Source organism: Dromiciops gliroides, chromosome 3, assembly GCF_019393635.1.
Source record: "Dromiciops gliroides isolate mDroGli1 chromosome 3, mDroGli1.pri, whole genome shotgun sequence".
Classification (NCBI taxonomy): Eukaryota; Metazoa; Chordata; class Mammalia; order Microbiotheria; family Microbiotheriidae; genus Dromiciops; species Dromiciops gliroides.
The window spans coordinates 623,100,328-623,127,494 of NC_057863.1; the positions used below are offsets into that span (position 1 = coordinate 623,100,328).

The window sequence follows — 27,167 nt, forward strand, 5'->3', positions numbered from 1 at the left end:
TCATTTGTCTGGTTTGTTGTAAAAGGGATTCCCCCATCCCAAGCCCCCAGTTCTGGATTAGAGTCAATGATTTTTTAGATCCCCCTCCAAAATTCTGGTGTAGAGACACTTGGAGTCAGGAAGACCTGAGTTTAAATCTTGCCTCTCATATTTAACTAGCTGTGTGACCCTGGATAGGCAAGATTCTTCACCTCTGCCTCAGTTTTCTCATCTTTAAAATGGGGAGAGTAATATCACCTCCCTCCCAGAATTGTTGTGAGGACCGAACCAGACAACACATATAAAGATCTTTGCAAACCTTAAAGAGCTAAATAAATGCTAGCTATTAGAATTACTCTGCAGTGTGAGTATATGTTCAAATAAACTAGACATGTATTTATTATCTTCATGTTCTTCACAAGACACTCTCCTAAATCTTGGGGATACAAAGAGCCAGTGAACCTCTGTTTTCAAGTCACTTATGCGCTCCCGGTGGCAGAGGGGCAGGGTTGGGAGGTGGAGAAGACAACATGTAAACAGATTTCTGGGTGCAATAGAATTTGTGGATGTGAGAGGGCAGCAACAAGGAGGTGAATCAGGGAAGGATTCCCCTAGGAGGTGGCACCTGGGTGGAGCCTTGGAAGAAGCGGGGGTACTAGGAGGTATAGAAAACGAGAGATCCTACTTCAGGTTTGGAGCCCAGCTTGTGAAAGGGCAATGAGGGATGGATTGCTGAGCTTGGGGAATGGCAATCAGGCCAGTATGGCTGTAGAAATATGAGCTAAACCTGGAAGTTTAGGCTGGAATCAGATTGTGGAGGCTTTAAGGGAGAACTTGAGGGATTTGTATTTTATTCTAGGGATACCTGGGAGCCCCTGAAGATCCTTGAGTGGGAGAGTGACATCATGAAACCTGGACTTTAGGAAGATTATTTTGACAGCTTTGTGGGGAAGGAAAAAAAAAAGGAATATGAGAGAGGAAAAGGGACTTGCCCAGGGTCACACAGTTGGGGTGTACCAGAGATAGGATTTTAACCTATATTCATGCCTTGAGCTCTTTCCAACTGCCACCACTCACCCAAGGGAAGTCTCTTTCCCAAAGTGAAAATCTGATTTCACATTAGACATGTTTTCTACTACACTGTATTGTCCTTTGGAGTCTAAGTCTGGAAACTGGGGGTGGCCAAATTCTCCAAACCCTGGAGCAGGAAGGATGGATGCATCGACCTTCCAGCCCAAAGGCATTCTGTGGGTCTGAAGAAACACCTTTTTACCATCCTTGACTCCCACTTCCATCCCTCCTACAGTCATCTCCGTGTGAATAGTGATCTCACCCGGTTTGCTGCCTTCTGTCTCTGTGTGTGTGTGTGTGTGTGTGTGTGTGTCTCACTCTCACTCTCTCTCTCCAGGGCCTTTTCAATGTCCCCTATTATGCAGCCTCCCTCATTATCCAGCCCCAAGCCTTTGGATGCTGCTGGAGGACTGTGTGTCACTGGGGAGGGACTCGGGACAGCTTCCCCTCTTCACCCCTAATATATCCACTTAGCCCCTTTCTCCTTTCGGTGTTAACCTCAGCTGCTCTTAGCCCACGAAGGGGATGCTACAGCATTAGCATCAGCTGAGTCTCTCCTTTCTTTTCCTTCATCTCCTTCCAGTCTGCCCTAAGGAAACTCCCCGGTTTTTCTCTTGCAAAAGATGGGGGAAGGGGGAATGCTGAACTGGGAGGTGAAGCTGCGCTAGCAGCCCCTCCAAAGGGACCTTTGAAAGGGCTTTCAATTGAGTGATGGAAAGTTCAGGAGGATCATCATACATGTCAGAAACCCTCAGCCCCAGAGTAAATACCAGCCCTAGTTATGAGAGGCAGAAAGGAAAGAGTTGTGAATTGGGGATTAGATTTATCTTGGAAGCTCAGCTCCATTATTATTCCCTGTGTGGCCTTGGGTGAGTCACTTAGCCTTTGAAAAATGAGGATGTTAGGGGGCAGCTAGGTGGGACAGTGAATAAAGTACTGGCCCTGGAGTCAGGAGTACCTGAGTTCAAATCTGGCCTCAGACATTTGACACTTACTAGCTGTGTGACCCTGGGCAAGTCACTTAACCCTCATTGCCCAGCAAAAAAAAAAAAAAAAGAAAAAAGAAAAATGAGGATGTTAGACTAGATCATCCCAATAATCCATCCCTACTTCTAATCCCATGATTCTATTTAGCACCACAGGTTTGCAAACTCCACAAAGGTGGGGGTCTTGTCTTCTCTGACCTTTGCAACTCTCCAGTACCTGGTTTCTCTGAGTAATGCCTATCAGACCAAGGCTGGCCTCTCTATACAAACTAGAATCTTGCAGGGTAAGTTGAATCCCCACAAGGCAAAATCATTAGCAACTGGGTTATGTTGAGTGTGGGGTCAGTGATATCATAGCTATTTGTTCACTCAACAACAAATCATTAATTAAATGGCTATTATAATATTATATTTTACAAATATAATATCACATGCACATATATTACACAGCACACATATAATCACATATACATAGATGCATATATTATATCACATATATCACACAATATCAAATGTTGCATACATCACACACAATATCATATATTACATATATAACACATATATTATGTGTATATAACATGTGCACATGTTAAATGCTCAATATCTAATATCCCAGTGTATATATGATATATCACATGTTGTATATTTTATATGCCATATACACGTGCTATATTACATGCTATATAATGTATTATATTATATATTATATATTATAGAATATATATTCTAAGACATTAATATATATTCTTATATAGTGAAGACCACGGTTCCACAGTTAGAGCTGGTAACTTAGGAGGTGTTTAGTGAATGATTGGTTGTTGAATGATTGAATGAATAACCATAGGGGCACTGGCCACACCCTCAACATAATCCAGCTGGTGATGATTTTAGCTTGTAGAGGGAGATGGGCTGAGTGCTCATCAGTGAAGAATGGTTGTCCAGCTACACATGTATAACATACTGAATTGCTTGAATTCATTACCATCATCATCATCATTTTGCAGGGCAATGGGGGTTAAGTGACTTGCCCAGGGTCACACAGCTAGTGTCAAGTGTCTGAGGTCAGATTTGAACTCAGGTCTTCTTGAATCCAAGGCTGGTGCTTTATCCATTGTGTCACCTAGCTACCCCCTCAATTGCTTGAGTTCTTAAGGGAGTGGGGAGCGAGGGAGGAAGAAAAATTGGAACACAAAGTTTTAAAAATTAATGTTAAAATTTGTTTTTACATGTAATTTGGGAAAAAATAAAATTCTAAATGATAAAAAAAAGAATGGTTGTCCAGGACCAGAGTTAGGGGTGTTCTCTGGGCCTCAGGGAACACAGGCTTCGTCTCTGCAGAGCCTATCATTTCATGCATGACCCAAGCCTTCAACCATGGCCTCATTAGCACAGAACTCTGGCCACCAAGTTAACTGGAACAGGTAGAATTAATTCTTGGGGATGGCAAATAAACCGCTGAGGCAACTGGGCTAGACTACTCTTAACAAAATAACCTCCTTTTTATGCTAGAGGGGAGCAAAAGAATCTTAGCCACAAAGACTAGAAATTGTTTAAGCCAATCCCCTCATTTATAGGATAGGTACCTTCTATAAGAGGGGAATAGACCGGGAGGTTGGAACCCAGGTCCCCGAAAGCTGAGTTATGCCGTGCTGCTTCAGTTAGCTTCCCTGGCTTTGTGAGTAGCCTGGCAGAGTTATTCTGTCTGGGAAAGGATTTATGGACTGATGAGCTGTGGAGGGGGTGGTGTTTGCAAAGCTCTTCACACCCAGGGCAGCTGTAAATCCATGGGAGCACAATTTCCAAAGAGAGATGGCAACGCACTAGTGAGTGATGGAGAAGTCTGGCAAGCAGCCTTAGCTTCATCAGAGAGTTAGGGCTGAGAGGGCCTTGAAGGTCCTCGAGATGCAGACCCATACCTTTACGAGTCGGGGAACTGAGGCTCAAGGTTGCACTGGTGGAATGGGTCAGAGACAGGATTCAAACCAAGAGCTGAGTTCAAATCTCACTACCGACACAACTTGTCAGCAGGATTTGAACTCGGGTCCTCTGATCCCAGAGCCAATATTCTCTCCGTTGTACCCCATTTCCTCTGGGGTTTAGGCTGGTTGGCATTTAAGGCCCCTTCCAGCCCTGCTTCCATTACCTTATAAACTAGGGAGCCTAGCAACCCCGGGCCAGAATGTCAAGAGGAGGAGGTGTCAGAAAAATGAATGATTTCATTCTCATTCCTCCCTCTACCTCCCCTGTGCCAGTCGAGGCTATAGTCCCAGACCTGCATGAGACTGTGTCATATGCAAAGGAGGATAATTAATCAACCCTGGCGATCAGCTTGGAGTCCCCAATCTTCCCAGCTCGGGCCCGCCCATGGTGAAGGGCCAGGGACAAGAGGGGCGCCTGCCTTGCTGAGAGACAAGTCGTGGCGCCTCGGCGGAAGGCGTTAGCCGGGCTCCCTGGGGCAGCTGTCATCCTGAGAAGTCAGCCAGGCCGGCCTGCCCGAGGGACCACCAAGACGCTGAATGAGGAACCGATGGCTGGTCCTCACTCCACGGGTGGCAAGGGATGGTGGGGTTAGGGTGGACCAGGGTGCTCAACCTGGGACAGACTGGCTCTGGGATGTTCCGGAGTAGCTGAGGATTTGGATCTGTCAGCTGGACTCACGCTAAGCGGTGTGAAGTTGGGCAAGGGAAGGAGGGAAGGAATAAACATTTATATAGCACCTACTATGTACCAGGTACAGTGCTAAGCACTTTGCCATTATGATCTTATTTAATCCACACCACACATCATTATTTTACATTTGAGGAAACTGAGGCAGACAGAGGTGAAGCAGCTTACCTAGAGTCACACAGCTAGGAAGTATCTGAGGCTGGATTTGAATTCAGGTCTTCCTGACTTCAGGCCAGTATGTCCACCTAGTTTCAAGTCACTATACTTTAATGCACCTTAGTTTCCCCATCTATAAAAGGAAGGGGTTGGGTGAAGTTTTTCCTAAAGTTCCTTGCAGTTTGAGTGGAATCAATTTCCATTCCTAGTAGAATGTGAGGTTCTCAAGTCTTGGTATCCTAATGCCTAACATAGGAGACACTTTAGAAATTCTTACAGTATTGAATGGCATTTCCCGAACCATGATAATAATTCACTAAGATGGAGTACAGGGAAAGAAAAGTGCTTTTGAGGATCTGGGTTCAAATCCCACCTGTGCTACTTATGACTTGGAGGACCTGGGGTGAGTTCCTTTTTTGTGAACTAAGCCAATTGGTTGGATTATATAACCTCTAAATTCATAATCCTTGGCTACTTTCCTCCTAATAATCATATGAGGAAGAGAGGGCAAGTCTTACTTAACACCCCCATTTTACAGATGAGGAAACTGGTGCTCAGAGATGTTAAGAGATTTGCCCAAGGCCACACAGCCAATAAGCAGAAGCCTGGGCTTCTGCCCCCTCAATCTTTCTTTGTATATTATAGCCCTCCAGGGGCCAACATTTATTAAGTGCCAGGCACAGTGTGCTGGTCACAAAGTAATCTTTCTCACCATTTTAAAAGCCTTGAACTCTAAAGAGATTCCACAATGCTTTGGGCACTGCCCTGCCCTGATGGCCTATCCCTTTCTCTTGCTCACAGACTCTACTATTCATAAGTGAGCAGGCATCGAGAGGTTTTCCCTGTCTTTTCCCATTTGTGACCCATAGCCACCCCCTCAGAGAGGTCCTCTGGAGCCAGCTCAAACCCATTCATAGAATTATGTTAAATTTTCAGTAAGAACATTTATTTCTCAAAAAATCAGCAATTGATTTCTTGTTTTGTTAATTGTCCAGACTTAAGAAAGTGATGAAGGAAATGTGAATAGTACAGATTAAACATAAAAGTATATCATATATACGTTTTCCTGGAGAGCTGGTTGTTAAATATTTACCAGCATACCCCCCCCCCAGAGAGGCAGAGCTTATCCTACAGGTGGTAATATCCCTGTTTTACAGATGGGGGTCGGGAGCCTCAGAGAAGTAAAAGAACTTGCCCACTGGAAGTTTCAGAAATCAATTTTACTCCCTGGTCTTTTTCTGTCATCATATCTAATGGTCACCATGGTGATAGAGAGCAGACTGCTGTAACCACGCAGAGATTTTCTCCAAGTAGCTCCCAATGCTTTTCAAACTGGGCTCATTTCCCTTCCTCCTGGGTCAGATTCTGACTCCCCTCCTGCCAAGAACTGACCTAGGGAAGCAATACTTTCTCTCTTCTCTCTCTCTCTCTCTCTGTCTCTCTCTGTCTCTCTCTCTCTCTGTCTCTCTCTCTCTCTCTCTGTCTCTCTCTCTCTCTGTCTCTCTGTCTCTCTGTCTCTCTGTCTCTCTCTGTCTCTCTCTGTCTCTCTCTCTCTCTCTCTGTCTCTCTCTCTCTCTGTCTTTCTCTCCGTCTCTCTTTCTGTCTCAATAAAAGAGGGAGCAATATAGAGTTACTCCTATTCAAAGACCCATGAGCAGAGAATTCATGGAAATTAGTGGAGTCTGGGGTTCAAATGATTTCTGCCTTCTTTTCTCTATCCCCAACTCCCACCCCCCAGCAAACAAAGAGCTTTCTTGCCTTCTCAACTCTTAGCTCAAGACAAGAGAGCAGGCCTAAATTCTAAGCATTTCTTTATTTCCAAAATATAAATATCCTTGGAAAGATGTCATCGATTCAGTTTTAAAAACTCAAATCCTATTTTTTCCAGGAATTTACATGATCATTTTATTGGAGAATACCTAAATTTCTAGAACACTGGACATACATGATTTCATTTGAGATTCACAACAGCCTTCATCAGTAGGTAGATATCAAAGGCATTTTTGACCCTACTTTAGAAACTAAGCTCTTGAAAAGTTAAGTGACTTGCCCAGGATCACACAGCTACTAAGTGTCAGAAATAGGAATTGGAACTTAGTTCTTCATAACTCCTAGTCTAACACTCCTGCCTTAAGGGATGTTTTATTTTCATATATTTGGAGCTGAAAGGGGCCTTAGAAGTTATCTAGTTGAATCCCCTCATTTTACAGATGAAGAAACAAAGGTCTAGATAACTTAAATGACTTGCCCAAGGTCACACAGCTAGCAAATGGCAGAGTCAAAATTTGAACTCAGTTCTTCTGTCTCCAGACCAGAACTCCATGCCCATCTAACTTTAGAAGACATTGCCTCCTAACATGTTTGCTTTAAGACAATTGTATACCAAAGGCAAACCACAGGGTGACTTTACATTAAAAGATATGGAGAAGAGAAGATTTAGAGATGGCATTTTAACTGGCACCAAAAATTTGAAGGGATGCCAGGTGGGAGAGAGAATAGGCTTATTTACTCTGTCAGGTCACACAGGTCAGAACTAGGAGCAATGGGCAGAAGCTTGAGAGAAGTAGATGAGAACTTAATATGGAAGGAACACCATCCCCTCCAACAATGGAGCTGTCCAAAAAGTGAAATGTGCTACCAGGGGAGGTAGTCGATTTCCTATTGTTTCGGGTCTCCAGGCAGACACTGAAGGGTAATTAATTATAGATGGGATTCTTGGCCAGGAATGGGTTAGAATGGGTGGTTTCCAAGCTGGAAGTTCTGCTCCTGGGATTCTGCATCCCTCTCTCATTTTCTGATATCATGACTTGTTGATGTAAAGATATGGACTGGACTTGTGGACTGATATAAGGAAATTGCCTTTACCAATTGCAGGTTGGCACCTTCTCTGCAATTTGTAGCCTCAGGGATTTGTTACCACCAACACCACCATCGATTACTTAATAGAGAGATGAGGAACCTTGTGTGGAGAATGTTGCTATGACTGCTGGAGCAATGGTACAATGCATATCATGTTCAAGCTGGAGTCAGGAAGTCATGAATTCAAATTCAGCCTCAGATACTTACTAGCTTTGTGACCCTGAGCAAGTAATTTCACTGCCGTCTGCCTCAGTTTCCTCATCTGTAAAATGGCAATAATACCCCCAAGGGTTCTTGTGAGGATCAAGTGAAATAACATTTATAAAGCACTTAACACAGTGCCTGGTACATAGTAGGTGCTATGTAAATGTTATAATCATCATTGTTATTATTATTATTAATTTTTATGATTATATAGCTGCTTAGAGAACTGAGAGATTAAGTGACTAGTATTTGTCAGACCTAGGCTCTGAGGGTCAGCACTCCAAACACTATACTTAAAATTATTATTTTTTTCTCATTCAAGTTCACAGACCCAGTAGGGGAAGTCCTTGGATCTTAGGTTAAGAACCCTTGATCTTTAGGAATAGATTTTCTCAAATCAGAGTCAAGCTATGTTGCTCATTACTCATTGGTTGTCTTTGGAATTTTAAAGCTAGATTGAGACATGGAGACCTTGGAAGAATGGCGTAGTGAAAAGAACACTGGCTCTGGAGTCAAAGGATCTGAGTTCAAATGCTGACTATGATGCTTACTACTCATCTGTAAAACTAGGTCTCTTCCAGGTCTAAAGCCCATTGAAATGGAGTCACTAAAAATAAAAGCAGGTTTGAAAGGAAACTTATGGAGCTGCCTAAAGTATTCACCATTAGAATGAAAGCAGGTCATTTAACTCCTGTTTGTCTCAGTTTCCCCAACTGTAAAATGGGGATAATAATACCTCTAAGGGTTCTTGTGAGGATCTAATGAAATAGCATTTGTAAAGCACTTGGCGCAGTGCCTGGCACATAGTAGGAATGGGAGCTCACCAAACATTTGCAATGATATTCCAGTACAATATGGGGTGGGCCATTATTTTCTAAACCTCCCTTAGCAGGCCATATCTTCCCATTCCAGAAAGATGGGTTTCTGCAGACCAGAGCCATAACTAGCTATTTATGATTCCTGGACCAAATCAAACAAACCACTCCCAGGGCAAATGGCAGAAGATCAAAATGGAGGGATGCTAGAAGGACACTTGTGGATTGAGACATTGGGGCACTGTGAGGCCACTTTTGGGGAGGCTACTGCTGAAGAGGGATAATAGAGAAGGGTGGGGATAGGTCAGGGAAGAGCTCCTAGGGTGGAAAGAATTCGGCCACTTTGATTCTTCTTGCTGACCAGGTGCTAAACTCAGTTGATTCTTTGGCAGGAGGATTGACTTCAAATGCTTTTAGCTCCCTTAAATTCAGCACCTTGGGACAAAGCCCAAGTTACCCCATCCTAGTTACAGCCCTACTGTAGACCTCACCCATTACACTACTTGCCACCTAAAAATGTTTCTCCTCCCCAAATTTCCTGCTTGTTCTTTCATGGATCACAGATTTTTTTTTAACAGAAAGGAATCTTAAAGCTCATTGAATACAACTTCCTTATTTTACAAATGAGGAAACTGAGGCCTATAGATGTTATGTGGCTCACAGGGCTCCAAGATTCAAATCCAGGCCCAAAAGAACTCCGATTTCAGGTTCCTTCCATTCAACCTTGCTCTTTCTTGACTCGTGTCACATTTTTCCCATTTTCCCTCCTCCCAACATAGGTAAGAACTCCCCTCTGGCCCTTTGCATTCCTCCTTTTTTCCCCTCCTTTTTTTCTGCCTTTATTTCCACAAAACACTTTATTCTTCCCGGGGACCCAGAGAGTGGACATGCTTTCCTTTAATCCTTTCATTTTCTCCTCTCTGGGGTGGGTCACCTTATACTCTGATAGAAACACCAATGCAACATGCTCTCTGGGGGGGGACACAGCAAATGCCTTCCCCTTGCCCTCCCTCCTTACTTGTAAATTCCACAGCCCTTTGTCTTTTTTTTTTTTTTTTGGTAACTCTCTTGGCTCAGGCTCATGGCACAGCCTTTCAAACATTCCATGAAAATGTCCTGGCTCTTTTCTTCCTCCACCTAGGCTGACCAGGTGTAGTAGGCAGTGGCTGACTCCAAGGAGCACATCTGAAACCAAGCAGATCCTTTGTAAAGAAAACTGGAGAAATAATTTCTGACAATTGACAACCACTGATCACTAATTTCTTTTTTTTAGGTAATAACCATCTTTGAAAATAAAAATGTGAAAAGTAACCCAGTCAGCCACATTCACTCCACTCACAGTATTCATAGCCCTGAATTAAGCCCTTTGGGAAATTCCTAAGTAATACAACAGCAATAATGATGACAATTATAATGATAATTCAAGACTTAGTTTTCACCACCAGAGATTTTAGACAGTTTGTCCTTAAGGAAATCAGACATATTGATCAATGCAGATGATACAAGGAAACAGCAGAAACTTTGCAACACATCATTTTTTGCCTTTCTTTGTATTCTCAACACTCAGTACAGTGCCTGGCTCATAGAAGGTGCATAATAAATACTTGTTGACTGACATCACTTCAGGCTGCAAAAATTTGGCACCTACCAAATATATAACAGGACATGAATTAGAATTAGAATTTCATATAAAAATATTCACTATTTGTCACAGCCTGACAGATAACAAATCTAAATACTATAAATATAGACCTCAGAATATATTTGAGGGGCAGCTAGGTGGCACAGTGGATAGAGCACCGGCCCTGGAGTCAGGAGTCAGGAGTTCAAATTCGGCCTCAGACACTTAACACTTACTAGCTGTGTGACCCTGGGCAAGTCACTTAACCCCAATTGCCTCACTTAAAAAAAAATATATATATATATATATATATTTGAAATAAATAAGTCACACTGCAACTGGGCCATTATTACAGACCAAAGTGTTACCTCAACATAAAGTTGATTCATTAAAACTTATTAACAACAATGTACTTTAAAAAATAGATTTAGGGGCGGCTAGGTGGTGCAGTGGATAGAGTACTGACCCTGGAGCCAGGAGGACCTGAGTTCAAATCCAGCCTCAGACACTTAACACTTACTAGCTGTGTGACCCTAAGCAAGTCACTTAACCCCAATTGCCTCACCAAAACAAAACAAACAAACAAAAAAATAGATTTAGCCAGAACAAAAACCTATAATCTCTGAGTTATGTAGATCAAAAGGCTTTCAAAATGTAGAAACTGAGTACAAGAAACCAAAATCATATGAGAAAAGGATTCAGGCCAATATAGTTTCTTGTTATCTTTTCTTCTACTGGCGTTGTCCTGTAAATGCTCTCAGTAGCAGCTGGGTGATGCAGTGGATACTATGCTGAGCCTGGAGTAAAAAAGATCCTAGTTCAAATTTGACCTCAGACACTTATTAGCTGTGTGACCCTGAGCAAACCACTTAACCTCAAACTGCCTCGATTTCTTCATCTGTATAATGAAAATCATAATAGCACCTACTACAGAGTCTTTTTAAAGATCAAATGAGGGGGGCAGCTAGGTGGCGCAGTGGATAAAGCACTGGCCCTGGATTCAGGAGTTCCTGAGTTCAAATTCGGCCTCAGACACTTGACACTTACTAGCTGTGTGACCTTGGGCAAGTCACTTAACCCCCATTGCCCTGCAAAAAAAAAAAAAAAGATCAAATGAGATATTTGTAAATTGCCTGGCACATAGTAGGCACTTAATAAATGTTTATTTCCCTTCCTCTCTCCCTCCTTCCAGTGAGCTTACAGAATAAGAGTTCACATCCATCCAATTCTTTTCTATAACTACACAAAACAGTCATTCTTTGCACCTGTGCGATAGTCCAAAGGACATTAAATACAAAAGAATAATAGCAGGAAAGCAACTTGTCCCAGGATGCTTTCTGTCTGAACCCCATAGAAAAGGATGACACAAATGAGATGAAGAACAGTGCAACAGGGGTATGGACTGGTCCTATAGATGTACTGGTGGGCAGCTAATTGGCCCACTGGATAGAGCACTGTCTCTGAAGTCAAGAGGACCTGAGTTCAAATCTCACCTCAGACACTTTACTAGCTGTGTGATCCTGGGCAAGTCACTTAACTCCAATTGTCTTCAACATCCAGGGCCATGTCCAGCTGTCCTGATGTATATTTGGCCACTGGACCCAGATGGCTCTAGAGGAGAGAGGGGGATTGGTAACCTTGCACATCCCTCCCTCACTTAAATCCAATTCAGTGCAAGTTATGACATCACCCCGATGTCATGGTCTTCTTTGAGAACAAAGGACAAACAACAACAGACCTACTGGTAAAGAAAACTCCCAGTGAGAAAACTTTCTCCACCAACACAGGTTGACACTTTCTATGCAACTTATATTCTCTTTGAGAGGGAAAGTGATTTATCCAAGGTCATATAGCCAGCCAATATATGTCAGAGTGGGACTTGGACCCAGATCTTCCTGATTCTGGGCCAGCTCTCCAGCCACTAAGGCTTGGTGCCCTTCAGGGCAAAAACAACAACAAGGAGATAGACACTTATTAAGCACCTACCAGGCATTGCCTTAAGTACTTTAAAAATATTATCTCAATTAATCCTCACAGCAACCCAGCTGTTATCACCCCTATTTTACATATGGGGAAACTGAAGCACACAGGTTAAGTGACTTTCCCAGAGTCACACACACTGAATAAATATGTGAAGCTGAATTTGACTCCTGACCCAGGGCTGTTTTTCTGTTCCACTTAGCTGTTCAGTAGCAACAACTACAATAATAAATTGGCCTATATCTAGTGCTTTAAAGTTTGCAAAGTACTTTACCTACATTTTCTCATTTGATCAAAGAAAGGGGACACTTGATAACCAAGGATCTCTCAGTCTGAATAAGGAAATAGTCCCTGCCCAGGCTCATAGCCTGATGTGGGTAGACAGTCCCTACCTTCCAAGAGCCTCCAGTATGATGGGGGATGTAAAGTCTAACATGGGAGACAGTGCATAACCATAAATAAATAAATATATAAATACTGATAAAGAAAAATGATGAAAAATAAAGATAAATTCAAGCTAACTCAGATTCACCAACGGCTAAAGGATTAGGGAGCAAGGGCAGGTCTGCTAATGAGATCAAGGTAACTAGAAAAGATGGCTGCAAGGGGTGGGGGGGTGAAGCAGAGAGATTTGTGTCTCGGAGAGAAAGCATTGTGCGTGTATGCATGTGTGGGTGGGTCTATGCATGTGAGTGGGTTTGTGCATGTGAGTGACTACAAGTAAGTGTCCATGTATGCCTTAAATGTGCATGGATGCCCCAGGATAGAAACCAGACGCAGGTGTGAGCTGTTATTACCAACCAGACTCAATGGGAATGATCGATGGATTGGTCTTAGAGAGCTGGGGGCAGAATGCCGTGTCGAGCGTAGGACTCACAGCTCCTGACTGTGAGGGGCTGCTGTCAGGAGCGTGGTATTGTCTGAATAAATGAAGTTTCACCTTCTCTGCTAGCTATTTTCCCGTCTGCTTTTTTCTGTGGTTCCAGACACTGATAGGGGAGACCTCCTCTTATGGGCCCCAAGAGGCCGGCAAGCTTTGTTGAAAGCTCTTCTAGATCTCCCTACCCCCCACTCCCACAGGCCACAAGTGGCTCTACTGAGCTAGCCTCTCCCCTCTCTCCCTTACCCTTCCCTCTCTCCTCTCCCGTCCCCTTTGTCCCTTCCCCTCTGTCCCCTCCCCTCCCCTCCCTTCTCTCCCCTCCCCTATATCCCTACACCTCTCTCCTCTTCCCTTCCCTCTCTCCCTTCCCCTCTTTCCCCTCTCCCCTCCCCTCCTCAATGCCCCTCCCCATTACTCAGAGGCTGATCCTGTCCTTTGAGCATTATCCAGGCTCCTTCTGCCACTGAGGGCAGAGGGATCCTCCGGAAGCAGCAACATTATTACACAGGGAAAAGCCTTGGTTCTAAAGTCAGAGAACTTAAAATCTCCCGTCTTGAGTTACTTTCTTCCTAGCTGTGTAACTGCAAGCAAATCATAGGAACCTAGATTCGAGCTGGAAGGGGCCTCCGAGGTCACGTGGTCCCGCTTATTTTACGGTGACCCCAGCCCCCATTAGACTGACTGTGAGCTCCCTGAGGGCAGAGACTGTCTTTTGCCTTTCCTTGCATCCCCAGGCCTGGTACGTAGTAGGTATTTAATACATGATCATTGACTGACTGCCCAGAATCCCACACGAAGTAGGTCACCCGAGAGCTGACAATCCAGCCTACTGAAGTAGAATGGAAGCTCTCTGAGGACAGGGACCAGCTCACTTTTGTCTCTGCATTCCCGGTGCCCAGGACAGCGATAAATGAATGTTGCTCGATTGATGATTAGCCCAGTTCAGGGTTCTTTCCCCTCTCCCATGCTGTCTTCTCTTTGAACCTCAGTTTCCTCATTTATACATATCTGGGTAAGACCAAATTTTCTTCCCACTCTTCAAGCAAAACAACATATTGCAGCAGATTGGATGTGCAAGCAGCAATGAAAAGCTAAAGGCCTAGTCTTAAGCCAGACATTAAAGAAATTGACAAAAATGTGCAAAAACAGCGTCACTAAATTTTTTTCATTTTGGAAAATATAGTTATTTATGTTAGCACATCATGGATTTATCACTATTTTAATTAATGAATACATTATTAAATATGATTATTACAAAACAATAACATATTACATATAACATTGATATATTATACATCATGTAATGTTGTATATAGTATTATATAAATATATAGTATAATTCTATATTATGTAATGGTGTATATTGTATTATATAACTATATCACATAATTATATTGTATAATGTATATTATATAAATGTATAGTATAATTCTATGTTGTGTAATGTATGTTATATTATAGAAAAACATCACATAATTCTATATTGTGTAATGTATATTATATTATAGAAAAACATCACATAATTCTATATTATATGTGTAATGTTGCATATATTATATAAATATATCACAGAATTATATATTATGTAACCTATATAAATATAGGATGTATTCTTATAGAAAATGTAATATTTTATTATAATAATTATATAATATGCAGCATACATAAATGTGTGGTGTGTTATTCTATGTAATATAATTTCTTAAAATAAGTATATAATTATATAACAGTATTGTATAAGTGTGTGTTATAATATAAATTAATAATAGTAGTAGAAAGATATTAATAATGGTAGATATTAATTTCTAGTAGTAGATATTAATCATAGTAGTAGATAACATGTATATAATGCCTACTATGTGCCAAGTCCTGTGCTAAGCACTTTACAAATATTGTCTCGTTTGGTCCTCACAATAATTCTGAGAGGTAGGTGCTATTATTATCCCCATTTTACAGATGAGGAAACTGAGAACAAGAGGTTAAGTGCCTTGCCCAGTGTCACCTGGCTAGGAAGTGTCTGCCACAGCTTTATTTCTAATATAGTAAAGGTCAGTCGATATAAATAACACACAAAAAAGTTGGTTTTTTTTTCTTGCAGGTGGGGTGGTTGGGAAGTCCTCAATTCTTTTTTTCTTTTTCTTTTTTTTTCTCAATGATTTCTAAGACTGATTTTTTATCTTGAGATCAAAAAGCTTGAGAACCTCTGGACTGGAGTCCCTGTGATGCCCTCCGGCTCAATCTGATTGGATGAGATTGCATCCAAAGGGCAAGGCACAGAGGTGATGTATGTCTGATCCTGAGTGGGCAACCCCATGAGTAACTCCAGAGAAAAGGGCTCACAAGCTCGTATCGGCTGCTCACGTGTTTCCCTTATGTCCCTTAGCTCAGTACACGCAGTCGTTTGTTACTTGCTATTAAAGCATAGGTTGCAAATTTAGAGATGGAAGCCTGCGTGGGGCCACCTGGTCCAAGCCCCTCATTTTACAGAAGACGAAATGGGCCAGGAAAGGTTTAACACTTTGCCCACGGTCACATCAATAGTAAGTAGCAGAGTTAGCGTTCAAACCCCGGTTCAAATGTGATCTCCACTTTGAATTCCTGATCCAACACTTCTTCCATTGTACTAAGAAGCCTCTCCAATTATATTGACAGTCATGATTCCTGGGGGCATGGAGGAAGTAGCACAGCATGGTGGAGAACCCCTCCCCCCCACTCCCCAACTCAATCGAAACACAGCTGATGAAGGAGCCATTCCCAATGAATGAAAGAAAAAGCTGGTGTGAGACAGAGGTGCTGAATTGGGTAAGTGTCACATGGCCTCCTTGTGATGAATTGCCAGCTGTTAGAATCCATTAACAGAAGCCAAATTGATTTCGTTTTGAAAGCAGACCCTTTTCTTATCTTTCATGGATTATAGCATGAGCAGGGAGGGGCTCTGTGTATGTAGATGTGTGTGTGGGTGAGGGGGTGAGTGTGTGATGTGAGAGTGTATGGGTGTGAGTGTCAATGTGAAGGTATAAGTATGTGTGTAAAGGTGAGAGTGTATGGGTGAGTATGAAAATATAACAGTATAAGATAATTGTGCAAAGGTCAATTGGATGAGTGTGAGTGAAGGTGTAATGATAAAGGGTGTGCAAGAGTATAAGGGATGTGTATAAGGGTGAGAATGTTTAAGGAAGAGATGGTGGAGGTGTAGAGTATAAGGCATGCATGTGAATGTGTGTGTGTGTGTGTATGAAGGTGAGAGTGTAGGAGGATGAGTGCGTATATGTGTGAGGAGGTGAGAGGATGAAGGTATATGAGTGTGCAAGGATGAAAGTGAGGGTGTGTGTGTATAAATATGAGTGCAAGGGTATATGAGAGCTTTTGTATGAGGGTGTGCATAAGGGTAAGAGTGTACAGGGCGTGTATAAGAAGATACTTGCACAAGAGTGAAAATTCAAAAATAAGAGTCACTCAACCTGTAGTTGCCTTTCTCTCTTTCCTTTCTAAATCTATTCTCTGAAAAATACTTGCTATCAGTCATTTTCACCATAGTGTGAATTCCAGTCCCTATATGACCTCTCCAATGGGGTGTCTGCATTAAACCTCATGGGGATGGGGTTGGGACAAGAATTTATGATGTACCTACTGTGTGCCAGGCACTGTGCTAGGTGCTTTACAAATATGATCCCATTTGATTCTCACAACAACCCAATGGGGTAGATGCTATTATTATCCCCATTTTATAGTTGAGGAAACAGGATGACAGTTTCAATGACTTGCCCAGGGTCACACAGTTAGTAACTGTAAAGCTGGATCTGAAGGATTTTCTCTGAGGAATGAAAGCCTCTGCCCTCCTTTACTAGCCATTATTTGGAAGAGGGAAGGTTTTTTCTTGGGGGGGAAGCATTCCAAGCCTCGAAATCTGCCCAGAAAGGTTGCTTTCTGTTCTGGTGGTCTGGTAAAGCTCAAACTGTGGAGGTAAATGTGTCTATGAGAATTATTGGTGATGTCTGTCATAGACCTGTGTCCTGGTCCAGGGGTGGGGTGGGGCTGGGATGGGCTGAAGGAGTCTGAGTGAGTTCTGGCTGGTAGGGACCTGACAGAGCATTTAAACCCAACCTCCTCATTTTCTGGGGGTTTGGTGGGGGGGGTAAGGGGGGGGAGCAAGCAAAATGAGGAAGAAGACAAGGACTGGGAAAGCTACCTTTCCCCAGGTTCCCTGGTTGCTGTGTTGAGAGGAGCTAAGAGGCTGTAGGAGCTAAGGGAGCAGTAGCTCAGCCCAGGGAGGCAGAACAAGGGAGTTCTGCTAGAGGACAGGAATAAAACCCTTCTGAGAGGAAGGGTAGGCTAGGGCAGGAGAGGTGGAGGGAGAGAAGGCTGAGGGAAGAGGAGGCTGAGGGAAGATGATCAAGACTGTCTCGAGAAGAACAAGGCTACTCCTATTGTTACACCAAAGTCCATGGACCCAGGGGCTCAGGGACCCAGGGACCTAAGGATCCAGGGGCTCAGGGACCCAGGGACCCAGGAATCCAGGGGCCCAGAGATCTAGGGGTTCAGGGGCCCAGGGCAGGTCTATAGAGTCAGGACTCAGTATAGAGTTCTAAAAAATGAGGGTCTTGTACCAGACAGTCTTGAATGTCTCACGTTCTGTGTTCTAAAGTTCTGACATTCTGTGTTCTAAAGTCCCTCTCAGCTCTGATATTCTCTAAGTAAAGCCCCCCCTTCTCACTTCCTTACACTCTAAAGTCCTTCCACCTCTTGATATTCTGTGTTCTCAGATCCCTGTGCAATTTGACATTCTGTATGCTAAGATCCCTCCACACTCTGACATTTTATGTTCTAAGGTTCCTCACTTCTAAATCTAGTGATGCCATTCATTCTCACATTTTCACTATCCACCCCCCCCCACCCCTGGCAATTTTGCTTAGGATACAACTGCAGGGGGTGTGGGGGGGCAAGCAATACAATGAGGGACAATTTTGATAAATGTAGGCAGATTTTTAATCCTAGAAGCACGATTTTCACACGCAAGGGAGGTGCTGATTTTTTATGTCAAAGCAAAGACTTCGATGGACAGCAACCAGAGGGGATGCCATTTTCAAATGGGGTGTGGCAGTAGGACTCAATTCTCCAACCTTGTCAAGTGGCTAAGCAGCCTCAACCAAGCTCTTTGAGGGAGGAGAGAGACTGACTGATCAGAGAGAGAGAGGAAGGGAGTTACTGACTGAAATCCCCAGACCACAGCATCTGTGTCACTGAAGCTCTGGGGATCTGGGCTAAGAGTGCTCTCTGATTAGGAGAGAAAGATAGGCTGACTCTATTCTTACCAAGTGAGATAGGCAGAGACCCAGAGAAAGGCACCAGAGGAAGGGAAGTGGACAGCAGGTGATACAGAGCTTGAGAAGGGCAGAATGGAGAGGATACTGGAGTGAGGAAGACTAGGGTTCAAATCCTCCGTCTCAGTTTCCTCATCTGTAACATGACAGGGCTGGGTATAATGGTCTCCAAGATCCTCTCCAGTTCTAAATCTGATCTATGTGTCAAGAAGAATGGAGAGGGGCTGAGGGATTAGAGCTCGTTGGAAATTTGGGAGCTGCAGGTCAGTTTGTGCACATTGAGAGGACACACTCAACCTCAGGAGCCACAGGGCTTTGTCCTGAGGCCAGATGGGAGGGACCGAGGAAGTCCAGTAGGGCTGGGCATGAATCCAGGTATGGGAAAGTGTCAAGTCAGCCTGCCTCAGGTCAGTCAGAATGCTGACCTAGTCCCCAGGAAGAGTGAAAATAAGTCTCTCAACGTGGAGAGAGAATGGTCTGGTCTTCCCATGTCAGGATTAAGGGAGGTGTGAAATAATAGACTCAAGCCTAGAACGTCCCTAGCACAGGTGTCTCCGATCTGCTTTCGCTCTTGTGTCTGAGGTTCCAGCCCTGCAGATGAGGCGAGGGGAAATCTACTAGGAGACCCGAGACGCAAGTGAAGTCAATGATAAAAAAAAATAAATTAAAAAAATGGGAAGACCGAAAAGAAAGGGAATAGAAAAGAAAAGAGAAAGTGAGAATGCAAAGGTATGGAAAGACTGAACGGAAGAGAGAAAGAGGGCAAGAAAGGGGGAAAAATGAGTGTCGGAGTGTGGTGGGGGCGAGTGTAGGAGAAGGAAAAGTAAGAAAGGGAGAGTGAGCGAGCCCAAGCTAGACTGATTAAGAGAGGGGTGAAAGTGAGAAAGCAGAAAAAAAGAGGGAAGGTGAGGAAGGGAGAGACCCCGGGAGTGAGTCAAAAGGGAAAGGAGAAGAGGAGAAAGAGAAGGAAGCGGCTGCTCTTCCTCGGTTATGCTCAGAACTCCTTGGCCGCCCCTCGGTCCCCTCTTCCCCCTGTCACCCAGCCCTCCGCCCGGGGTGCGAGCTCTTTTGCAGGTGACCACCCTTTTTTCCAGGGACAGATAGCGCGGAAGGAGGGCAAATTCTCCCGGGCTCCCAGCTGTGAGGCCGGCCCAGGAGCTTACCTGTCCAGCGCCCAGCAGCCCGAGGCAGTGGCGAGCGGTGTGCCAGCAGAGGCGCGGGAGGCTGAGGGGGCTGGTGCGCCTCCGAGAGCGCAGAGGAGGACACCGCGGGCGGACTAGCAGTGGGAGAATGTGCAGATGTGAGAGGGAGGGGAGGGAGGAGGGGACCAGAGAGGTGGGCAAGGGGAGGGGACACGGGGCGGGGGAGGGGCGCGCAGGGAGAGGGGACTCGAAGCCGAGTTACCCGGGGGGCGGGGGTGGGGGCGGGCTAGGCGGCCACCAGCCGCGGGGCCAGGGGAGATCTGCCGGCTCGCCCACCTGCCCTACCATGCAGGGGGCGGCAGGGGGCCCGGCCAGCTCTCCCTGCGCGCTCCCGAGCCCCCGCGCGCCCCCGCCAGCTGCTCTCCGCCTGGCGGTTCCCCAGAGGCAGAGGCACCGCGCGAGAGAGAGACTTGGAGACAAAGGGAGCAGACAAAGAACGGCGCGGCCAGAGGCGTGCGGGGGACCGGCGGGGGCCCGAACCTCCCAGTACGTACGGCTCCAACTTGGCCCCCCTCCCCATCCCCACTCCCTCCCCCACCTCCCGCGCTGGGGTCCCCGGGCAGGCTCAGGATCCCAGACTGGGGACCCAGATGCTGGGAACGTGCAGCATCTGGGCCCAGAGCCGGCCCCCAGCCCCTTCCCTTCCCCTCCCTTCTCCTCCCCTCCCCAAAGTGAACGGATGCCCAGAGCCGCGGGGGACGTGAAGCGGGACCCCAACAATGAGATCAAGGCAGCCCGCTCAGCTGGCGGGAGCGTCTGGCCGGGTCGGGGACTGGCGGTCCCCAAAGAGATTATCCCCTTTTCCTGTCAAATGGAACGGAACAAATCAATGGGGGGAGGACGGATGGAGGAAGACCAGTGGGGCCCTGGCGGGACATCAGAAAGTCAGAGCGGTGGAAGAAGGGGCGGGGGAGAGACCATCCCAGGGCTTTAGGGCTCGCTTTGGGGTGTGTGGGGGCTGTTGCTGACACGTTAATCTGAAAGGTGAGGAAGAGAAGTGTGTGCCCCCACTCGCCGCACCCCGCACACCTGGGCAGATCTCAGCTGGATGGGTACTTTCTCATTCTCACTCCTCCTCCAGGTTGGAAGAGAAAAGGAGGGGTGAAGAGGGAAGAGCATCTCTGCTTTCTCCTCCCTTTACCCCCCTCCTCCCTGCTTCCCTTGCCTCTACTCCCCTCCCCTCTCCTTTCAGTCGGCCACTAAACCCATGGGGGCCAAATTAATGCCTCACACTTCCCGGCCCAACTATTGAAATCACTCAGGCCCTGAGCCCAGGACAAAGACCCTGCCCCAAGCTCATCCATCAAACTGCAGGGGAGGTGGGAAGGGGCTGCCACTGACTGGAAAATCCATCTTAGGCTCCTGGAAGGACTGAAGCCCATGAGTCTCTCCCCCCCCCTTTCCAGCCAAAAGAATGTAGCAGACCCTCACTGGGGGAAGAAGACTGGATTTATGGGTCCCCCAGCCCCCATAATTCATTGCCAGGGTCACTTGGGCCATGTTTGCTGGTATGATCAAAGGATACTTTTGACTGGAGAGTATGGGCCCTTTGGGGGGAGAAAGGGGGCAGGCTAGGTGCCCATGCTCTTTCTCCTTACTAGGAGGTATGGGAATTGGAGAAATGGAAATCACTGGATTCCAAATCAGTGGAATAAAGACAAGAAAAATGAGAATTGTTTCTCTTTGGGAGTGGGAAAGAGGGCCCAGCTCAGACATATTTAATCCCCTGAATTGAACTTCATTGCTCAGTACCTTCAGAGGAGAGACTGGGGAAAAGTCACGTTATTGATGGTAAACCAGGAAGCAGGAGGGAGGGAGGGGGGAGAAGGAGGACGCTTACAGGAAGGTTCACAGCCCAGCCAAGTGCAGACCAAAGGAGTCACAAGGACAGAAGCCTGGACCTGGTGCTTTCGGTGACAGTGACTGGTGTGATCCAAGGCTTGTTTCCTCTTTCTACAAATGTCTTGGTGTTGTAGTAGGAAAAGCATCTGGTGAGAAGGCCAAAGGAGGCCTGTCTCTGCTACTTTGTGACCCTGGACAAGTCCCTCGATCCATGGGAGACTCGTCTGTGAAATGGGGCAACTGGACCTGAATTCCGGGGTCTCTTTCTATTGAAGGAAGGAAAGAAATAACCATGTAAGTGCCTACTATGTGCCAGGCACTGTGTTGAATACTTTACAAATATCTCATTTGGGCCATTGGTCTTTGATTCTACTAAATAAGTCCGATATCATAGGTAGGATCTTGCTGAGGGTGTAGGTGAGGGTGGTTTTTTTACATTGACCGAAGTTTCTTGGGAGAGTCCAATTGTTACCAGCTTAAATAATTTGGGTGGCTCAGGTGATAGGGATTGAGGACATAAGGAACTGGTTATCAGATAGATTCCTGAATACTTAGGGGCAGCTATGCCTCAGTTGCCAAGGGAAAATAATTATGGTGTTCCATTGGGTCCCAGGGTCTCCTCAATTTGGGATTCAGGAAGACCTGAGTTCAAATCTGACTTCAGACGCTTGACACTTACTAGCTGTGTGACCCTGGGCAAGTCACTTAACCCTCAATGCTCCACAAAAAAACCAAACAAATTCCTACGCTGACCAGGTCCCATGCACACACACACACACACACACACACATCTGGCCTCAGACACTTTACACTTACTAGCTATATGACCCTGGGCAAGTCACTTAACCCTCATTGCCCCACGCCCCCAATAGAATGTGAATGATTTATGAATGAGGGACACTTTAAGGTCCTCCTTCCTGAACCCCTTTACCCAGGTTAGCTTGGCAGGTTGGCATGCCTTGGAAACACCTAAAGATCTGTCTGGGGTATGGGGGAGGAGGGGTCTGGAAATTATGTGTGGCCACAAGTGTTAGGAAAGGGAAAAGAATGATTCTGGGTTGTTGTTTCTGTTGTGGTTGTTGTTGTTGGTGGTGGTGGTGGCGGTGTGTGTATGTATGTAAAAAAAAAAAAGAACCTGTAGGAGAAACAGCAGAGCGGTAGGAATGAGAGACAAATATGACATAGCGGAGTCAGACCAGGGTTCTACCCTTCTGTGAAATAACCTTGAAACTGTTGCTGGGCGACCCTCTTCTTCTGCATCAGATGTATATCTAGGCTCATTGCATTGCATTCTAGGCACCACATTTTAGGAAGATGAGCTGGAGAGCATCCAGAAGATGAAGGTGGTGGTAGGAGGAAGAAGAAAGGGAATAAACAGGTTTTAAAGCGCCTGCTATGTGGCAGGCCCCGTGCTAAGCACTTTACAAATATTATCTTGTTTGATCTTCACATTGATCCTGGGTGGTGGGTGCTATCATGACCCCCATTTTACAGTTGAGGAAATTGAGGCACATAGAGGTTAAGCGATTTGCCCAGGGTCACACCTACTAAGTGTCTGAGGCCACATTTTTTTTTTTTTTTGGTGAGGCAATTGGGGTTAAGTGACTTGCCTAGGGTCACACAGCCAGTAAGTGTTAAGTGTCTGAGGCCAGATTTGAACTCAGGTATTCCTGACTCCAGGGCCGGTGCTCTATCCACTGCGCCACCTAGCTGCCCCATGAGGCCACATTTGAACTCAGGTCTTCCTGACTCCAGACATAGCTCTCCATCTACTGTGCCACCTAGCTGCCTTCAAAATAGGATGGTCAGGATGCTGAGGACTGGGGGACAAGCCATGCAAGGATCATCCAGTTGAACCCCCTCTTTTACAGGCCTAGGGAGGTGAATGACTTGCCCAGGGTCACACAGGTAGAAGCTGTAATCAAACCCAGGCCCCCTAAGTCTTTCAGAACTTTCTTCAGGGCTCTTTCTAGTGTAGTTTTAGGATGTTTCTGAGCTCAGCTGAAGGACTTAAAAGAAGACTTGGGGCAGCTAGATGGCACAGTGGATAAAGTACCAGCCCTGGATTCAGGAGTACCTGAACTCAAATCTGGCCTCAGTCACTTGACACTTACTAGCTGTGTGACCCTGGACAAGTCACTTAACCCTCATTGCCCCACAAAAAACAAACAAACAAAAAGAAGACTTGAGCGAGGTAGAGGCAGAGAGACTGATTTCCCATCCTTGAAAGTCTGTGTTTCTCTGGGCCCCAGATGGCAGTACAAGAAGCCAGGTGTTGCAGGGCAGCTAGGTGGTGCAGTGGATAGAGGACTGGCCCTGGAGTCAGGAGGACCTGAGTTCAAATCCAGCCTCAGCCACTTGACACTTACTAGCTGTGTGACCCTGGGCAAGTCACTTAATCCCAATTGCCTCACCAAAAAGAAGAAGAAGCAGCAGCCAGGGGTTGAAGATGCAGAGGAGACAATTTGATCTTAGTGTAAGAAAACATCTCCCAACATTGAGAAGGGTTCTGAAGTGGGATGGGCCTCCCCAAAGTGGGGAGACAGTGGTGTCCCCCTGGAGGTCTTTAAGCAGAGGCTGGAGGACCTTCCTATTCAGCAGCAGTGTCATAAGGAACAGTTTTTATTCAGGGCTGGGTTCAGGCAGGGTTGCTGAGTGAGGAGCTAGGGAGGTAGTTTTTCAGAGAGATCTGGGTTTAAATTCCTCTTCTGACATATACTGCCTATGTGACCTTGGACAAGTCTCTTGACCTCAAAGTCCTCCTTCTTTCTGGGAAAATTTCTAAGGCCGAAAATTGTACATGGATTTACACTTGTAGAGAGAGTTTCCATTCTGAGAATTCACTATATCAACAACATTCCCACCCCTGCCCCCTGAAAAAAATGTTGGATCAACTAGATGGCCACTGAGGTCACTTTCAATTTGTAGCTTCTGTGATAGGATAAATAATTCCATCCATGTGAACACTCCCATTTTATCTGTGTGAACATCCCCACTCTGTCAGTGCGAACATTCACTTCATGGTTCAGATAGCCACCCTTAGCTGGTCAGTAGAACGTTAGCTCCTTGAAAGCAGGGACTATTCTATTTTTTTTTAAATCCAAAAAACTTTCTGTCCTTAGTGCTTAGCACAGTGCTTTGTTATAATAATAACAGCTATATTTCTGTAGTAATTTAAAGTTTGCATACACACACATTATATATAGATATGTATATATGTTGGATAGGTTCTATATGTTATCCCTATTTTTTTCAGGTGAGGAAACTGAGGCTGAGATGTTAGGTGACTTCCTTAGGGTCATATAACTAGTTAGTGTCTGAGGCTGAATTTGAACTCAGGTCTTCCTGACTCTGATTCTAGTACTCTATCAGATAATAGACTATTTCTTGATTATAGCAGGTGCTTAATAAATGCTTTTCCGGTTGAATTGGATGGTGTTTGAAAGTTGTGGTGGTCAAAATTACATCACCCAGTAGCCAACCAAGTGATGAGGATCATTGATATCATCCAAGCATCCACCCACCCATCCTTCCATCCATCCATCCATTCATTCATCCATCCATCCATCCATCCATCCATCCATCCATCCATCCATCCATCCAACTATTCAACAAGCAGACAAGCCACAAGCTCTTTGTGAGGTTTGTGGTTCCATTATTTCCACCCCCTCTGCTTTTTCATTCCGTTTCCATTTTAAAATCTTCTCGAGTGTTTCCCCCTCAGGGCCCTGCCACATTTCCCCAGGGAGCTGATTGCAGTTGGCAAATACTCTCTTTCCTCCCAAACATTTAGCCTTTTATCCTAGACTCCCTCCTACCTAGTTATCATGAGAAATGTGCAAATTATCTCAAATAACATTCCACCATGCAATGGATGTTCCAGACTGTCATAAATTAACTCCAAATTCAATCCAGGCACCATGACCATCCATCAGCATGATATAATCAGTCTCATAAGGAATCAGATTATAGTGACCCAAATAGGAATAACTAATGTCCTTTCCTCATCGCATCTGCCCTCTGGAAATCTCTCTTCTCCATTGTTTGTTTACACTCTGTCCTTTCCCACCCCCATCTCTTTCCCCCAAATCCCTGTGAGGTTAGGGTTAGGGTCTGGGCCTCATCTGTCCTAATTCTGCCACCTAGCAACATCACCTTTGTCTTCTATGGGCTTCAAAGCCCAGGGTCAATGCTTGGAAAACAAAAGAGCCCCACCCCCAACTCTCCCCTTGACTATCTGTATGACCCTGGATAAGTCCCTTCTCTTCTGAGGGTCTCATGGGATGATAGATTTAGATCTGGAAGGGACCCCTCTATTCCAGGAGGTTTTAACCAAGGAGTCTGTGAATTTGGATGGGAAAAAAATTATATTTTTATTTTCATCAACCTTTAATTGACACTTAGCATTTCCTTCAGTTATGAATTTGTCTAAATAATATACTTCTGAGAAGGAGTCCATGTACTTCATCAGACACTGCCCAAGGGCTCCAAGACACTAATAAAGGTTAAGAATCTTGGATCTAGGGACAGCTAGGTGGCGCAGTGGATAGAGCACCGGCCCTGGATTCAGGAAGACCTGAGTTCAAATCCAGCCTCAGACACTTGATACCTACTAGCTGTGTGACCCTGGGCAAGTCACTTAGCCCTTATTGCCCCACCCCCAAAAAAGAATCTTGGATCTAGTCTAACACCCAAATTTTAGAGATGGGCTGAGTGAGGAGAATCAAAAAAGGATATATCTATCTGTACCAAATAAGAGTTCTAAAAATAGAAGGGGGATTGGAGGTCATGTAGTACCCCCACCTCCATTTTTTACAGATGAAGAAACTGAAGCCTAGAGAAGTCAACTGATTTGCTGAGGGTCACACAAGCAGTAAGTGACAGAGCTGGGGTTTAAACCCAGGTCCTCTGATTCTAAGTATACTGGTCTTTCCATTGTACCACACTGCCCCATGTCCTCAAGTCCAATCTAATGTGGCAGAATAAAAACAGGTCAACAGTCCAACAGCCCAAGCTGAAACACTATCCCCACTTGGATGTGGGTTCTTCCTTTGTAAAATGAGAGGATTGGACTAGTAAACAGTGTGTGACTGTTGTCTTTTCCAAAAAGGTAGGAGATTGATTCACAGAAATACCCAGAAGACAAAGGTTCATATGACAGATGGTTGGGATTGGGGGTTGGGAGGGAGGCAGTTCTAGCTGTATGTAGATTGCCAGAATGAGGGAGAGAGAAAGGAAAGAGAAATTAGGAGTTCCCTGGAACTGGCTCCCTGAGAATTAGGGTAGTTGTCTCATAAGGGTCCTAGAACGAAAAACCCTGAGCCCACATAAGCCCCCCCCAACCACACACACACTAATGCAGGGACTGAGTGGGGTGAATGGAGACAAAGGAAAGTTTTCCCTTTGAAATACTACTGAAAAAAATTAAATTAAAAAAAAAAGACTACAGTCACAAACGTCATGCTAACCTTCAAATGGAGCAAACGGGTGCATGCCTTCCTATTCAGTTGGCTTGGCCAAAAGATTGATCTTTTGAGTAGGTATAATAAAACAAGGCATAATTTGGGGGGATCCCAGGAAAGGT

At 45.1% G+C, this 27,167-nt stretch overlaps 1 protein-coding gene across 1 annotated transcript in view; it reads right to left on the reverse strand.

Annotated features, from left to right (window-relative positions):
• Nucleotides 1-19,825, reverse strand: part of DRAXIN (dorsal inhibitory axon guidance protein) — a 46,074-nt gene extending 26,249 nt beyond the window's left edge. Inside the window, exon 1 of the mRNA XM_043996431.1 lies at nucleotides 19,703-19,825. The gene's annotated coding sequence lies outside the window, so the exon portion shown is untranslated. The remainder of the gene's footprint in view (nucleotides 1-19,702) is intronic.
• Between the last annotated feature and the right edge of the window lie 7,342 nt (nucleotides 19,826-27,167).